The sequence below is a fragment of the Macaca nemestrina genome, chromosome 5 (genome assembly GCF_043159975.1).
Source record: "Macaca nemestrina isolate mMacNem1 chromosome 5, mMacNem.hap1, whole genome shotgun sequence".
In the NCBI taxonomy this organism is placed as follows: Eukaryota; Metazoa; Chordata; class Mammalia; order Primates; family Cercopithecidae; genus Macaca; species Macaca nemestrina.
In genome coordinates, this window is record NC_092129.1 from 148,062,543 (window position 1) to 148,079,288 (window position 16,746).

The 16,746-nt window shown below is 45.8% G+C and overlaps 2 long non-coding RNA genes across 6 annotated transcripts in view; one reads left to right on the forward strand and one right to left on the reverse strand.

Annotated features, from left to right (window-relative positions):
• Positions 1-16,746, reverse strand: part of LOC105474485 (uncharacterized) — a 67,983-nt gene that overhangs the window by 18,758 nt on the left and 32,479 nt on the right. For 2 of the 5 annotated variants that reach the window (XR_011623799.1, XR_011623800.1), the window contains exon 5: positions 4,697-6,516. The exons of 1 other annotated variant lie outside the window; for it this stretch is intronic. This is a non-coding gene — a long non-coding RNA (uncharacterized lncRNA). 2 more of the 5 variants (XR_011623796.1, XR_011623798.1) reach the window with 2 other exon arrangements.
• Positions 1-16,746, forward strand: part of LOC139363425 (uncharacterized) — a 42,968-nt gene that overhangs the window by 8,912 nt on the left and 17,310 nt on the right. The gene's annotated exons all lie outside the window — the stretch shown is intronic.

Here is a 16,746-nt window from a genome sequence, read left to right on the forward strand (position 1 = left end):
ACTCCATCATATCAGCTTCACTTTGTAGCCATCGTTGCCTGGTGACTCCTCCATCAGTTAGGCACTCTTCAAAATCTACAATTCTTAGTTCCATTGCCAGACCTCAGGGCCGTGAAGTGCAGGGGAGAGACTGAATTCCAAAGACAGACTTGCCTCTGTACTCTGAGTGATGCTTCCAGAACTGTTGATCTGTTTGTTGATGGATGCCTCATTGAGAAAGATTATACCGTTGTGGCCTTCCCTGCTAACTTTTAATTTTGAACTGAGAGCTTGTGGCCATGAAGTAGACTCGGAAGGATAAAACTGGATCTTTCTATTTGGAAACAACAGTGGGATATAAGGTTGTAAAAGCTCATGCCAGGCCTCCCAGGTAGGTGTAAACATAGCTGTGGCTGGGAACTCGTGACTGTGACTGGCAATCTTCATCCCACTTTACCCTGCAAGTGAAATTGCTTGGGAGGTGACCTAGCTGCTGCTTTCCAAGGCCATGGGTATCTGGAGACAAGGCTTTATCCACCTAGCCTGGGCAAATGAGAACAATGCTAAGACTACGATGAGGATGCCCATCTGGCACCTACAAGGTGGTAGCAGACACCATCCATCTTTGCCTGGCTATGTGGGAAGGAAATAATTATTCATTAGTTCTGCTGTTTTTGTCCTGGCTCCCGCACAGTAAACAGAGGGCTCACTACTGGGAATAGAAAAGGCCAAAGTCGGCCGGGCGCGGTGGCTCAAGCCTGTAATCCCAGCACTTTGGGAGGCCGAGGCGGGTGGATCACGAGGTCAGGAGATCGAGACTATCCTGGCTAACATGGTGAAACCCCGTCTCTACTAAAAATACAAAAAAAAAAAAAAAAACTAGCCGGGTGTGGTGGCGGGCGCCTGTAGTCTCAGCTACTTGGGAGGCTGAGGCGGGAGAATGGCGTGAACCCGGGAGGCGGAGCTTGCAGTGAGCCGAGATCACGCCACTGCACTCCAGCCTGGGAGACACAGCGAGACTCCGTCTCAAAAAAAAAAAAAAAAAAAGAAAGAAAAGGCCAAAGTCCCAGGGCCTGGGGAACATGTTCTTTGTTGAACCTCTTTATTAATCTAAAGCTGTTGGACCAACAGGTTGTGGTGTTAGGTGGAAGCTGGGCAGGCACTAACCACTAAGGCAGAAGAACTGGTTTGGCAGGGCGGTTTTGAGTAGCAGCTTATCGAAAAGGTGTTATTACTCCTTTTTTTTTATTTTTTGAGACAAGGTCTTAATCTGTCACCCAGGCTGGAGAGCAGTGGTATGATCTCAGCTCAATGCAACCTCTGCCTCCCGGGCTCAGGTGATCCTCTCACCCCAGCCTCCTGAGTAGCTGGGACTACAGATGCATGCCACCACACCTTTTGCATTTTTTGAAGAGATGGTTTCACAATACTGCCCAGGCTAGTCTTGAACTTCCGGGCTCAAGCTATCTGCCCACCTCAGCCTCTCAAAGTGTTGGGATTACAGGCATGAGCCACCCCGCCGGCCCTATGGCCCACTCTTGAAATGTCTTTTTTTAGATAGATATGATATTTGGTCAGGGACTATTCTATTAGCACAGGAAGCGTGAGTCTGACTCTAGGGGCGCCAAGCTGGAAACAGGAACATAAGTGGCCTCTGTATGGCTTCCTACTCCAGTAGAACCTGAGGTTGTGGTTGGGAATGAGACACATACAGACACACCCACACACCCACACACATACGCCATTCTGCTGCCCTATGGCATGTTATCTTTTAGTGGCTTGGCTTTTATTGGGAGAGAAGGGAAACTAACATTTATTAAGCACCTAGTTTGTGTCAGCACTAGGCAATGTGCTTTCATTATGTTATCTGATGGGATTTGATTTTGAAGCTTTTTTTACTGATAAGGAAACTGTGACTGAAGGAGATGATGTAATCTGAACAAAATTGCATAGTTAATACGTGGGAAAAATATAATTTGAGCCCAAATAGAGTCCAGTGCTTACCCACTTTCCATTGAACACACTGCCTGTACACCTGAGACCTCCACAGTCCAGGCCCAAGTGCAACCTGCCCCAAGTAACTCCTTTGCTGCAATGCCTGAAGCTCATTTTTTCAGAGAGAGACTTCAAATCACCAACTTGTAGCCCCCAGCTGGAATGCCTTCCACATAAAAGGGATAGCTCCCCTAAAAGGTATATCTTTTATATCTTTTTTTAACATTTTTTTTTAAAAGATGGGATTTTTATGTTGCCCAGGCTGGTCTTGAACTCCTAGCCTCAAGTGATCCTCCTCCCTCAGCCTCCCAAAGTGCTAGGATTATAGGAGTGAGCCACCACACCTGGCAAGTGTATCTTATTGTATGTAAGTTATACCCCAATTAAACCTGACTTTTTATTTTTATTTATGTACTGATTTGGAGGCAGGGTCTCATTCTATTGCCCAGGCTGGGGTGCAGTGGCATGATCATGGCTCACTGTAACTTTGAACTCCTGGGCTCAAGCAATCGTCCCGCCTCATCCTCCCTAGGAGCAGCAGCTAGAACTACAGTCACACCACCATGTTTGTTTTTGTTTTTTGTTTTTAGGATTTTTTTCTCCTTTTTTGAGACATGGTCTCACTCTGTTGCCCAAGCTGGAGTGCAGTGGTGGGATCACAGTTTACTGCAGCCTCAACTGCCTGGGCTCAAGGAATTCCCCTACCTCAGCCTCCTGGGTACCTGGGACCACAAACATGTGTCACCATGCCCAGCTAGTTTTTTTAATTATTTGTAGAGATGAGGTCTCACTGTGTTGTCCAGGCTTTTCTTGAACTTCTGAGCTCAAGCAGTCCTCCTGCCTTGGCTTCCCAAAGTGCTGGGATTACAGGAGTGAGCCACCACTCCTGGCTGGACATCTAGTTAATTTTTGAATTTTGGGGATTATAGGCATGAGCCACCATCCCAGTCTATTTATTTAAGTGTAGTCAAAGCAGTGAGGAAGGAGGAAAGAGTAGAACAGCCAGGTGCAGTGGGTCACACCTGTAATTCCAGCACTCTGGGAGAATCACTTGAGCCCCGGAGTTAACCAGCCTGGGCAACATAGAGAGATCTCTTCGCTACCAAAATGAAAAAAAGAGTAGAACAAGGAGTTTGATCTGTAACTTGGAGCAATCGGTTAAGATAACTCACTACCTTGGGACTAGCCTGACTTTTCTTTTCTTTTCTTTTTTTTTTTGAGATAGAGTTTCACTCTTGTTGCCCAGGCTGAAATGTAATGGCATGATCTCAGCTCACTGCAACCTCCACCTCCCGGGTTCAAGCGATTCTCCTGCCTCAGCCTCCCAAATAGCTGGGATTATAGGCGTGCACCACCATGCCTGGCTAATTTTGTATTTTTAGTAGAGACTGGGTTTCTCCATGTTGGTCAGCTGGTCTCAAACTGCCGACCTCAGGTGATCCACCCACCTTGGCCTCTCAAAGTGCTGGGATTACAGGCATGAGCCACCGCACCCAGCCAGGACTAGCCGGAGTTTTTAAAAGATGTTGGATATATTATATAAAGAGCTCCTACAAAATAACAATAAAATTACCATCAACTCAATAGAAAAATACAAATGAAAAGGAAATCTATATATATAAATGTCCTTTATACAGCTGAAAAAATACTCATCCTCACTATAAGATGAATTTAAATTAAAAATTACTGAGATACCATTTATCACTTACTGGATTACTGGATTAGTAAAAATTCAAAAAATTGATATCACTTTGAATAGCCATGCCTATAGGTAAATAGGAACCACCATACATGTGTAAATTGAAACAGTTCCGTTGAAGACAGTTTGACAGAGTCTACGAAAATTCCTTGTGTATATACCTGGTAACTCACCAATTCCATTTCTAGGAATTTATCTTACAGTTATAGTTACAGGAGTGCAAAATGATGTGTATACAAGATTACTCATTGAAGCACTGTTTGGAAAAAAGAGCAAAAGTCTATAAACTTAAATGCCCATCAACAAGGGCCTGGTTAAATACATTATGGGACAAGCATACAGCAGAATAGTATGCACCTATAGGAAACAATGAGAAGTAGCTGTGTATACTGACATGAAGAACTCTCAGAGATATGTTAGTTGAAGAAAGCAGGGTGCAGATCAGTGTTTATAGTAGATACCATTTATATAAAAAAGAGAGATACTACCTATTTATATGATTTTATAAATGCATTACAAATCTCAAAGGATCACAGAGCTTTGGGAGGCCAAGGCGAGAGGATCACTTGAACCCAGGAGTTTGAGACCAGCTTGGGCAACATAGAGAGACCTTCATCTCTACAAAAAAGTTTTGGGTTTGTTTTTGTTTTTGTTTTTGTTTTTTTGAGACAGTCTCGCTCTGTCGCCCAGGCTAGAGTGCAGTGGCACGATCACAGCTCACTGCAATCTCTGCCTCCTGGATTCAAGTGATTCTCCCACCTCAGCCTCTCAAATAGCTGGGATTACAGGCACGTGCCACTACATCCAGCTAATTTTTTTTTTTTTTTTTTTTAAGTAGAGACTGGGTTTCACCATGTTGGCCAGGCTGGTCTGGAACTCCTGGCCTCAAGTGACCCATCTCCTTGGCCTCCTAAAGTGCTGGGCTTATAGGTGTGAGCCACTGCACCCAGCCCAAAAAAGTTTTTTGTTTTTTGCTTTTAATTAGCTGGGCATGGTGGCACATACCTGTAGTCCCAGCTACTTGGGAGGCAGAGGTAGGAGAATCACTTGAGCCCAGGAGTTCAAGATTACAGTGAGCTATGATTGGACCGCCGTACTCCATCCTGACCCTGATCCAGTGAGACCCTGTCTCAAAAAACAAACAAACAAACAAACAAAAACTCTCCAAGGAGCTAAGAAACTAGAAACAGTGGTTATCTGTTGTGAAGGGTAGAGGTGGGAGGGATATATTTCACTCTATACTTTTTCAAAAGTTTGATGTTTAAACTATGAATTTTGCTGGGTGCGGTGGCTCACGCCTGTAATCCCAGCACTTTTGGAGGCCGAGGCGGGCGGATCACGAGGTAAGGAGATGACACCATCCTGGCTAACACGGTGAAACCCCGTCTCTACTAAAAATACAAAAAATTAGCCGGGAGTAGCAGTGGGTACCTGTAGTCCCCAACTACTCGGGAGGCTGAGGCAGGAGAATGGTGTGAACCCGGGAGGTGGAGCTTGCAGTGAGCTGAGATCGCACCACTGCACTCCAGCCTGGGCGACTCAGCGAGACTCAAAATCAATCAAAGAAAAAAAAAAACTATGAATTAAAAAAATTAAGTTAATCATTGTTAAACAATAAAGAAAGGAAATAAAAAGAAAATAACATGGTGGGAGGGGCCCACCACATGTCATGGTTGCCATTATGGGACCATTTCTTAGAACCACACCCTACAGGCCCAGTGTGGTGGCTCACACCTGTAATCCCAGCACTTTGGGAGGCCGAGGTGGGTGGATCACTTGAGGTCAGGAGTTCAAGATCAGCCTGGCTAACATGGCGAAACCCCATCTCTACTAAAAATAAAAAATTAGCCGGGCATGGTGGTGTGCGCCTGTAATCCCAGCTACTTGGGAGGCTGAGGCAGAAGAACCGCTTGAACCCAGGAGATGGAGGTTGCAGTGAGCTAAGATGACGCCACTGCACTTCAACCTGGGTGACAGAGCGAGACTCCGTCTCAAAAAAAAAAAAAAGGAAAAGAAAAGCCACACCCTACAAACTGCCTTATTCGTCAGACAGGCTCATCACTGGAAGAAGTGACATGCAGTCTCCTAGACTGGCAACCTTGTACTCACTCCCAGACTGGCAACCTTATAGTCACTCCCAGACTAGCAACCTTGTAGGTACTCCCTGCTCCTCCCAAATCCTTCCAATTGTGCAATGGGCAGGGCTGCTTCGTTGGGTCAGCACAGAGTGCAGGTGATTCGGCTTGGTTAATGACTCTAATCTAGGCTGTGTCAGTGACACGTGAGGATTATTCTGCTTGGGAAAGGAGGCAGTGAAATCAACCTTAGATTTATGTCCCAAGAACCCCAGGTTATTGTTCCTAACCTTCTTGGATATCCTTTAAAATCCTTCATTTGCTCGCCAAAGAAGTCTGTTTGGACTTCTCGACTCCTGAGTTTAAAGAAGTGGGTGCTTGTTTGATTCGACACTAACGTGAAGTACTAGGGACCTGTAATCTGGGAGTAAGCAAAGATTTCTTAGGACATAGAAAACAACAGTCATCTGAAAATTGGATAAATTAAACTTCATCAGAATCTATTAATAAAACTTCAGCTCATGACATAGACTGAGAAAATATTCATAAACATTTATTTCATGAAGGAGTTGGATCCAGAATATATTTTTTAAACTCTTGCAAATCAATGAAAAAAAAAAACAAAAAGTTTTTAATGGGAAAAGACTTGAACAGGCCGGGCGGAGTGACTCATACCTGTAATCCCACCATTTAGGGAAACCAAGGAGGAAGGCTTACTTGAGCCCAGGAGTTTGCGATCAGCCCAGGCAACATGGTGAGACACCATCTCTACAAAATAAAAACAGAGGGGAAGATTGTTTGAACCCCAGAGGTTAAGGCTGCAGTGAGCTGTGATTGCGCCACTGCATTCCAGCCTGGGTAACCGAGCAACCGAGCAAGACTCTGTCTCAAAAAAAAAAAAAAAAAAAAAAAGACTTGAACACTTCACAAAAGAAAATATACAAAAGGCCAAAAAGCCCATTTAAAAAGCGCTTGAAAATAATATTAATCATTATGGAAGCACAAAGCAAAACCACAAAGAGATATTATCACAACCATAATGGCTACAATTTTAAAAATAGAAAGTAGGGGCTGGACATGGTGGCTCACGCCTATAATCCCAGCACTTTGGGAGGCTGAAGCAGGTGGATCACCTGAGATCAGGGGTTCAAGACCAGGCTGGCCAACATGGCAAAACCCTGTCTCTATTAAAAATACAAAAAATTAGCCGGGGGTGGTGGTGCGCATCTGTAATCCCAGCTACTAGTAGGGGCTGAGGCAGAATTGCTTGAACCCAGGAGCAGAGGTTGCAGTGAGCTGATATTGCACCACTGCACTCCAGCCTGGGCGGCAGGGCAAGACTCATCAAAAAAAATAAAAATAAAGTAGGGCTGGGCATGGTGGCCACTAACTATGTCTGGGCTGTCAACTGGGAATGAACACTAGGGAAATCGCTGGGGTAATGGAAATTGTGGCAGTGTCCTATTGATAAGAGTATGGATTACATGAAGGTAGGCATTTGTCAAAACTCAACAAATTGTGCACTTAAGGTTTGTGCAAGCAGGCCAGGCCCGGCGGCTCACGCCTGTAATCACAGCACTTTGGGAGACCTAGGCAGGCAGATCACCTGAGGTCAGGAGTGTGAGACCAGCCTGGCCAACATGGTGAAACCCTGTCTCTACTAAAAAATACAAAAAATTGGCCGGGCACAGTGGCTCACGCCTGTAATCCCAGCACTTTGGGAGGCCAAGGCGGGCAGATCACGAGGTCAGAAGTTTGAGACCAGCCTGGCCAATATGGTGAAACCCCATCTCTACTAAAAGATATAAAAATTAGCCAGGCATGGTGGCATGTGCCTGTAGTTTCAGCTCCTCAGGAGGCTGAGGCAGGAGAATCGCTGGAACCCAGGAGGTGGAGGTTGCAGTGAGCCGAGATCAAGCCACTGCACTCCAGCCTGCTCAACAGAGCAAGTCTCTGTCTCAAAAAAAAAAATTAGCCAGGCATGGTGGTGGGCACCTGTAATTCCAGCTACTTTGGAGGCTGAGGCAGGAGAATTGCTTGAACCTGGGAGACAGATGTTGCAGTGAACCAAGATTGCGCCACTGCACTCCAGCTTGAGCAATAGAACAAGACAGAGCAAGACTCGGTCTCTGAAAAAAAAAAAAAAGAAAAATTCAACATTTTGGGAGGCTGAGGAAGGAGGCTTGAGCCCAGGAGTTCCAGACCAGCCTAGGCAACATAGTGAGACCCTGTCTCTACAAAAAAAAAAAAAAAAAAGTTTTAAAAATTAACCAGGTGTGCTAGTTCACGTCTGTAACCCCAGCTACTCAGGAGGCTGACCAGGGAGGGTCACTTGAGCACAGGAGGTTGAGGCTACAGTGAGCTGTGATCATGCCACTGCTCTCCAGCCTGGATGACAGAGCAAGACCCTGACTCAAAAATAAACCAAACCAAACCAAAATAAAATGTTACTGGAAAAAGTGTCCAGGTCCAGACCACAAGAGGTCTGTATCCTGCACAGAAAGAATTCAAGGTGAGTTGCAGAACACAGTTAGAAGAGATGGTTTATTGACAGCTACTGAGTTACAGCATGCAATGCCCTCAGAGAGCAGGAGGAACTTCTGGTCACCCAGGCTGGAGTGCAGTGGTGCAATCTTGGCTCACTGCAACCTCCACCTCCTGGGTTCACGCCATTCTCCTGCCTCAGCTTCCCGAGTAGCTGGGACTACAGGCGCCCGCCACCACGCCCGGCTAATTTTTTGTATTTTTAGTAGAGATGGGGTTTCACTGTGTTAGCCAGGATGGTCTCAATTCTGACCTGGTGATCCGCCCACCTCAGCCTCCCAAAGTGGTGAGATTACAGGTGTTAGCCACCACACCCAGCCTTTTTTTTTTTTTTTTTTCTTTTTTTGAGGAGTCTCACTCTGTCACCCAGGCTGGAGTGCAATGGCATGATCTCGGCTCACTGCAACCTCCGCCTCCCAGGTTCAAGCGATTCTCCCACCTCAGCCTCCCAAGTAGCTGGGATTACAGGCACCTGTCATCATGCCCGGCTAATTTTGGTATTTTTGTGGAGATGAGGTTTCAACATGTTAGCCATGCTGGTCTTGAACTCCTGACCTCAGGTGATCCTCCCACCTCTGCTTCCCAAAGTGCTGGGATTACAGGCACAAGCCACCATGCCTGGCCTAAACTTTTTTTCTTTTTTGGGGGACAGGGTTTTGCTCTGTCACCTAATCTGGAGTGCAGTGGTGCAATCACAGCTCACAGCAGCCTTGGCCTCGCAGGTCCAAACAAATTCCCCCCTTAGCCTCCTGAGTGGCTAGGACTACAGGCACATGCCATCAATGCAGGAATTTTTTTTTTTTTTTTCAGACGGAGTCTTACTCTCTTGCCCAGGCTGGAGTGCAGTGGTGCCATCTCGACTCACTGCAACACCCGCCTCCCCAGTTCAAGCAATTCTCCTGCCTCAGCCTCCAAAATAGCTGGGATTACACATGCCCGCCACCATGCCTGGCTAAGTTTTTTGTATTTTAGTAGAGATGGGGTTTCACCATGTTGGCCAGGCTGGTTTCAAACTCCTGACCTCAAGTGATCTGCCCGTCTCGGGCTCCTTAAGTGCTGGGATTACAGGCATGAGCCACTGCACCCAGCGTAGGAATTTTTTCAGGGTCGCTCTGCAAGCCGGGGACCTCTGGCCGGTGATGCCCCGGCCAACCCTTGCTCCGGCACACTACCTGCTGCAGGAGGCTGCCCGCTCATTTGGCCCATCCAGGCCAGGTCTGGCCTTGCACACTGGTTCGCAACTTCTTGTCCTGTGCCCAAGAAGAACGAGGATGCGCTGACATTCAAAGAGTGAGCAAGGTGGGGAGTTTTATTGAGTGATGAAACAGCTTTCAGTGGAGAGGGGACATGAGGGTGGTCCCCCTACCCAAAGGCAGGAAAGTCCCCTGTGTAGCTGGGTCTGGGGCATTTTACAGACTTAGAATGGGAAGTGCATGCAGATTGGTTTGTGAGCATGCAAAAAAGGTTAAAGTGAAGACACCACTCACAGATGGGCGCAACAGTGTAGAAAACCAATTAGGAAAGGGTAGATATATGTAAAATAGGTGAAGGGTGGAGATCAATCAAAGGAAGGCGCACCAAACTGGAAGACAAGCTCTCAATCTGGTCTGAGGATTTCACTTGTAGATTGACTTTCAGACTTTAAACTGTCTTCAGGTTGGAGGTGGGGTTTCACTGGGAATCCGCCCCTATCTGCCTAGGCATTTGGCTGCCTCTGGTTGCTATCACCACCACACCTGGCTAATTTTTTTTTTTTTTTAAAGATGGGTCTTGTCATCTTGCCTAAACTGGTCTTGAACTCCTGGGCTCAAGAGATCCTATTGCCTTGGCCCCCCAAAGTGCTAAGATTACAGGTGTAAGCTACTGCGCCCAATTTTATTTATTTATTTTTAATTTTATTTAAAATTAATTAATAAAATTAATTAAAATTAATTTTATTTATTTATTTATTTTGAGACAGAGTCTCACTTTGTTGCCCAGGCTGGAGTTCAGTGGTGCAGTCTTGGCTCACTGCAACCTCTGCCTCCTGGATTCAAGCAATTCTCCTGCCTCAGCCTCCCAAGTAGCTGAGGATTACAGGCACCCTCCGGCATGCCCAGCTAATTTTAGTATTTTTAGTAGAAATGGGGTTTCACCATGTTGGCCAGGCTGGTCTTGAACTCCTGATCTCAGGTGATCTGCCTGCCTCGGCCTCCCAAAGTGCTTGGATTACAGGTGTCAGCCACTGTGCCAGACCTATAATAATAATTATTATTATTATTGTTATTGAGATGGAGTCTTGCTCTGTCGCCCAGACTAGAGTGCAGTGGCACGATCTCAGCTCACTGCAACCTCTGCCTCCCGGGTTCAAGCTATTCTCCTGCCTCAGCTTCCTGAGTAACTGGGATTACAGGCGCCTGCCACCATGCCCAGCTAATTTGTATTTTTAGTAGAGACAGGGTTTCACCATTTGGTCAGGCTGGTCTTGAACTCCTGACCTCATGACCGCCCACCTCAGCCTCCCAAAGTGCTGGGATTACAGGCGTGAGCCACCATTAACAGGCGGATGGAGTCAGTTTTTAAAGTGGTGTCACCTTGGCTCTCCTATGCTCCTGCTTCCCTAACATAATCCAAAAAACTAAAAAGATTTCTCTACCTCATGTCCATCTGCCCCCGCAAAAAGACCCTGTAAATAAATATTGACTATAGTTGGTAGATTAGGCTTGAGTAAATGAGAAGACATACTGAAGGTAATGGAAACCAGTGTTCCTACTGTTGGAAAAGGAAGTTACAAAAATGGGGAGGAGGAAAGTACTATGCGATGTTGGATTAGACTTGGAGGTATCAATATGAACTCTTGGCTTTATACAAATTTCCTGGCTTTGTCCACTGAGAGAGCCTACAGAAGTAGCCACAGAGCATACCTAGCTCCCAGATCTTGGTTTCTGAATTCCATTCTCCAACAAAAAGAACCAGGGCTTCTGGGAGAACAGACTGCTGGCAGAGAAAGTGTAAGATGAACCTGAAATATCTTCTTATGCTACAAAGTAAGAAAATGCTCAAAGAATATTGGGGATATATCAAAAGAAGAAAGAAGCCAGTTTAAGGGGCTCCTGCTGGCCAAATCTGGGACAATCTGGCCATCAAAAATCCAAGGCTGGGTGCAGTGGCTCATGCCTGTAATCCCAGCACTTTGGGAGGCCAAGGCGGGCAGATCGCCTGAGGTCAGGAGTTTGTGACCAGCCTGGCCAACATGGTGAAACCCAGTCTCTACAAAAACACAAAAATTAGCCAGGCATGGTGGCGGGTGCTTGTAATCCCAGCTGCTCAGGAGGCTGAGGCAGGAGAATTGCTTGAACACGGGAGGCAGAGGTTGCAGGGAGGCAGAGGTTACAGTGAGCCAAGATTGTGCCATTGCACTCCAGCCTGGGTGACAGAGCAAGACTCTGTCTCAAAATGAATAAATAAATAAATAAAATAAAAAATAAAAGACAAGTCCCTGCAGTGGTTCATACCTATAATCCTAGCCCTTTGAGAGGCCAAGGTAGGAGAATCCCTTGTGCCCATAAGTTCAAGATGAGCTCTGGCAACATAGCAAGATTCGCTCTGAACAAAAATTTTTAAAAGTTGACTGGGTGTGATGGCTCATACCTGTAGTCCTAGCTACTCAGGGTAGTTTGGGAGGTAGGTGAGGTGGGGGATCACTTGAGCCAAAGAGGTCAAGACTGCAGTGAGCCATGACTGTGTCACTGCTCTCCAGCCTGCGTGGCAGAGCAAGAACCCTGCCTCAAAATATGAAAAATAAGGCCGAGCGCAGTGGCTCACGCCTGTAATCACAGCACTTTGAGAGGCTGAGGTGGGAGGATCATGAGGTCAAGAGATCAAGATCATCCTGGCTAACATGGTGAAACCCATCTCTAATGAAAATACAAAAATTAGCTGGGCGTGGTGGTGTGTGCCTGTAGTCCCAGCTACTCGGGAGGCTGAGGCAAGAGAATCGCTTGAACCCAGGAGGCAGAAGTTGCAGTGAGCTGAGATCACACTACTGCACTCCAGACTGGCAACAGAGTGAAACTCTGTCTCAAAAATATATATATAATAAAATAAAAATCAATAAAGATGGTAGTGAATTATAACCCAATTAATAAAATATAGATCTACAAATCTATTATGATATAAATAAACAAAATGAATACTTAAATAAATGGCGAAGAAGGAAAAGATCTTCCTTATGGTAGACTTACATCTACTAAATATTGAAGAAACAATGGAGTTAGAAAATTAGCATGGAGGCTGGATTTGGTGGCTCATTCCTGTAATCCCAGCACTTTGGGAGGCCAAGGCAGGCGGATCACCTGAGGCCAGGAGTTCAAGACCAGCCTGGCCAACATGGTGAAACCCCTATCTCTACTAAAAATACAAAAATTAGCCAGGCCTGGTGGCACACAGCTGTAGTCCCAGCTACTCGGGAGGCTGAGGCTCAAGAATCACTTGAACCCGGGAGGCAGAGATTGCAGTGAGCTCAGATCCCTCCACAGGACTCCAGTCTGGGTGACAGAGTCAGACTGCCTCAAAAAAACAAAAGAAGAAAAAATAATCATGGATGCTAAAACTTAAGTTTTTTTTTTTTTTTTTTTTTTTTTTTTTTTGAGACGGAGTCTGGCTCTGTCACCCAGGCTGGAGTGCAGTGGCGCGATCTCGGCTCACTGCAAGCTCCGCCTCCCGGGTTTACACCATTCTACTGCCTCAGCCTCCCGAGTAGCTGGGACTACAGGCGCCCGCCACCTCGGCCGGCTAGTTTTTTTTTGTATTTTTTAGTAGAGACGGGGTTTCACCGTGTTAGCCAGGATGGTCTCGATCTCCTGACCTCGTGATCCGCCCGTCTCGGCCTCCCAAAGTGCTGGGATTACAGGCTTGAGCCACCGCGCACGGCCAAAACTTAAGTGTTAAATCATAATGAGGAACAGCCTCAAGGCATATCCTCACAAATTACTTTTTAATTATATGGAGGAAATTAATAACTTTACAGAGAGCATTCTGGTAGCCCCACCATTAATCAAGTGATTAAAATCAACTATCAATTTTAGGACAAACCAACTTTATATACCTCCTGAAATGATATTATAGTCCTGTATAACTGCATAATTTGAACCTAACGATGAGGAAACATTAGCCAAACAAAAATCAAGTGACATTCTGCAAAATAAATAGCCGTACTTTTTTGTGGCAGGGTCTCGCTCTGTTGCCCATGCTGGAGTGCAGTGGTATGATCATAGCTCACTGCAGCATTTACCTCCTTGGCTCAAGCAGTTCTCCCACCCCAGCCTCCGGAGTAGCTGGGTCTACAGGTGCTCACCATCACGCCCAGCTTTTTTTTTTTAGAGATGGGGTCTCACTATGTTGTCCAGGTGGGTCTTGAGCATTTTTAGTAGAGACGGGGGTTTCACCACGTTGGGCAGGCTGGTCTCGAACTCCTGGCCTCAGGTGATCCTCCCTTCTCAGCCTCCCAAAGTATTGGGATTACAGGCATGAGGCACCACCCCTGGCCAATAGCTGTACTTTCCAAAAATGTCCATGTCAAGAAAGACAAAGTAAGGCTAGAGAACTGTTCCAGGTTAGACTAAAAACACATCATCCTGAATTGAAAAAATATGATCCTGAACTGAAGATTATCTCGAGAACAGAAATGGGTTAAATGAATGCTATTTAGACAATTGCTGAAATTTGATTATGGACTATATTCGTTTCCTACGGCTGCTATGGTGAATTACCACAAATTTGGTGGCTTAAAATAACACACATTTGTTTTCTTATAGCTCTGGTCAAAGGTTGAACTCCCTGTGTACTGGTAAAGCACACATTGTCTCCAGTTTACTGTTTTTTGTTTTGAGACGGAGTTTCGCTCTTGTTGCCCAGGCTGGAGTGCAATGGCGTGATCTCAGCTCACTGCAACCTCCGCCTCCGGGGTTGTGATTGGATTATAGATATGTGCCACCACGCCCAGCTAATTTTGTGTTGTTAGTAGAGTTAGTTTTCACCATGTGGGTCATACTGGTCTCTAACTCCTGACCTCAGGTGATCCACCCGCCTCAGCCTCCCAAAGTGCTGGGATTACAGGTGTGAGCCACTGTGTCCAGCCACCAGTTACAAAATGGGGCAAAATATAAACACATGGGAAATCTAGGTAAAGGTACCATTTTTGCGACTCCTCTGTAAGTTTGAGATTATGTTAAAATTTAAATGGATCAAAAGAATAAGTATTAGCAATAATATAGGCAGGGATATAAGCATAAATGTTCAGGTCAGTTCTAAAGTCAGTGGGATAAGTTCCTAACTAGAGTCAGAAAACTTAAATAATAACACTTCTTTGCATTTGGAGGATGCTTATTTTCCAAATCATTTCACAGCTATTGCCTTATTTGCTTCTTGCAATAACCACAGGAAGTCAGAAGAGCAGATATTTTTATTCCTATTGGACAAATGAAAAAACTGAAGCATGGAAGAGTTAATTGAATCACCTAAGATTCCACACATGTAAGTGGCAGAGTTCGAGATTAGAAACTCTCTTCTGATTTTCCTATGCTAGGTGTAAAAGAGTAGTCAAGAGTGGTTATAGGTACAGCTTAAGACAGACCTGTACTGAAATACACTTGAGTCCTGGCTACAACTTGTCTAGCTGTATTACTCAGTGTAGGCAAGGTTAGGTAGTGGTGACAAATAAACCCTGAAAAATCAACAGCTTAACAGAACAAAGGTTTATTTGTTGCTCCCATTTACAGTGTAATGTGGGCCAGTCAGCTTTTTTTTTTTTTTTTTTTTTTTGGGACGGAGTCTCGCTCTGTCGCCCAGACTGGAGTGCAGTGGCGCGATCTCAGCTCACTGCAACCTCCGCCTCCCGGGTTCATGCCATTCTCCTGCCTCAGCTTCCCGAGTAACTGGGACTACAGGCGCCCACCACCACACCCGGCTAATTTTGTGTGTGTGTGTGTGTGTGTATTTTTAGCAGAGACAGGGTTTCACCGTGTTAGGCAAGATGGTCTCGACCTCCTGACCTCATGATCTGCCCGCCTCGGCCTTCCAAAGTGCTGGGATTGCAGGTGTGAGCCACCGTGCTCGGCCTCTTTTTTTTTTTTTTTTTTTACAGGGTCTCACTCTGTAGCCCAGGCTGGAATGCAGTGGCACGATCACAGCTCACTGCAGCTTCAACCTCCCAGGCTCAAGCAATCCTCCTACCTCAGCCTCCCAAGTAGCTGGAAACACAGGTGCACACCACCTCACCCAGCTAATTTTGTTATTTTTTGTAGAGATGTGGTCTCCCTGTGTTGACCAAGCTGGACAGTCAGCTCTCTTGAGAGGCTCTCCTCCAAGCAGTTACTCAGGGATCTAGGCTCTGTCCTTAGGAAGAGTGGCTGGAATGGATCCTTTGTTTCCAGCTGTGCAGATAAGGAAGAGAAAGTGGAACTTTGTGTGGAATGTTTTCAACCTGGAAATGGGGCATAGCACATCTAAAATCTATGGACCCGAATTCAGTCACATGGGTCCACCTCCAAGCATGGAGTTCTGGGAAATGCAATCTTTCTGTGTGCTCAGGGGAAAATAAAACTGTTCGGGCCAGGCGCAGTGGCTCACGCTTGTAATCCCAGCACTTTGGGAGGCCAAGGAGGGCGGATCACCTGAGATCAGGAGTTCGAGACCAGCCTGGCTAACATGGTGAAACCCCATTTCTACCAAAAATACAAAAAATTAGCTGGGTGTGGTGGCGCATGCCTATAATCTCAGCTACTTGGGAGGCTGAGGCAGGAGAATCGCTTGAACACGGGAGGTGGAGGATGCAGTGAGCTGAGATCGCACCATTGCACTTCAGCTTGGGCAACAAGAGCGAAACTCCATCTCAAAAAACAAACAAACAAACAAAAACCAGTTCAGTGCATGCCTAAGTTTGACTCTGCCATACTAGCTATTGTAAACTTGAGTAATTTATTTAATCTCTTAAATATTCTCATTCATCAAACGCAGGCAATAATACCACAAAGAGTAGTTGTATTGACTGAAGGACAAAATGTACATGGCATGTATAGCACAGTACCTGTCACTGTAAATCACAAATGGGAGTTATTAGTTTTTGTTTGTTGTTATTAAGACAGGCTCTCCCTCTGCCACACAGGCTGGAGTGCAGTGGCATGATCACAGCCAACTGCAGCCTTGACTTCCCTGGCTCAAGTGATCCTCCCACCTCAGCCTCCTGAGTAGCTGGGACTACAGGCACACTCCACTATGCCCAGCTAATTTTATTTATTTATGTATTTATTTATTTTTGTAGTGACGGGGTCTCACTATGTTGCCCAGGCTACTCGTGAACTCCTAGGTTCAAGCCATTCTCCTCTCTCAGCCTCCCAAAATGGGGGAATTCAGGTGTGAGCCACCATGCCCAGTCAGTTATTAGTATTATAGAATTTTTCATGTCTCTTACAGTCC